This window comes from Pelodiscus sinensis, chromosome 2 (assembly GCF_049634645.1).
Source record: "Pelodiscus sinensis isolate JC-2024 chromosome 2, ASM4963464v1, whole genome shotgun sequence".
Lineage (NCBI taxonomy): Eukaryota > Metazoa > Chordata > Testudines > Trionychidae > Pelodiscus > Pelodiscus sinensis.
In genome coordinates this window covers 18,683,185-18,683,972 of record NC_134712.1, presented here as the reverse complement: position 1 = coordinate 18,683,972, position 788 = coordinate 18,683,185, and positions in this window count along the sequence as shown.

The window sequence follows — 788 nt, the reverse complement described above, 5'->3', positions numbered from 1 at the left end:
TTGTTCAAGACATAGATCAGTTCGAAAAGTTACATCTTGGTACAAGTGCACGCTCATCCATCCAGAGCAAGCAGGGAAAGGCAGAATCAAAACAAAAACTGTAAATCAACAGAAGCAGGGTCTGCCAGTGCTGTGCCCCATTACCATGGTCCCATTTACCAAGACCCCTTTTTTAACGCCTTGCACACCGCAACAAAAAGGGCTGCGGCTTTTTGACATGCTGCATTCATTGCACGGCCTGACATGTATCACCCAGGCAATCCCTGGCACTCAAAACGCCTTTGGGAGAGGCACAGCTGACTGGTGGCAGCACTGGGGAGGTGCACGGCTCCACCCATGCCCCTCCAAAATGTGACTTGCTAAACGAGGCGCCCCTCATGCTCCCTCCCCTGCAGGCACAGTCCCCTGTGCCCATGGTCTCGGCCACGAAGGGAGATCCCGGGACTGGTCTCTTGTAGATCAGCTGTTCCGACGGACCCGGCCGCCGAGGCGCAGACCTGCGCCCCACAACCCGCCAGCCCGCCCAGCATGGTCCCTCGCCGTGGCCATGGCAACCCCTCGCCTACCAGAGACAGGCGCGCCCGGCCGGCTCCGTTCGTCACATCGCCCTAGGAGCCTGGGAGGCGTCGCGCCCCGCCCTCCGCGCGCTGCCATTGGTCAGCTCTCCATAGCGCCATCTCGGCCTAGCACCGCCGATTGGCCGGGAGCCGCTGGGGCACGGAGCGCGCGGCGCTTGCGAGAGGATGGAGGGCCCCGCTCATTAGAATACACCCCGCCCCTCATCCTTG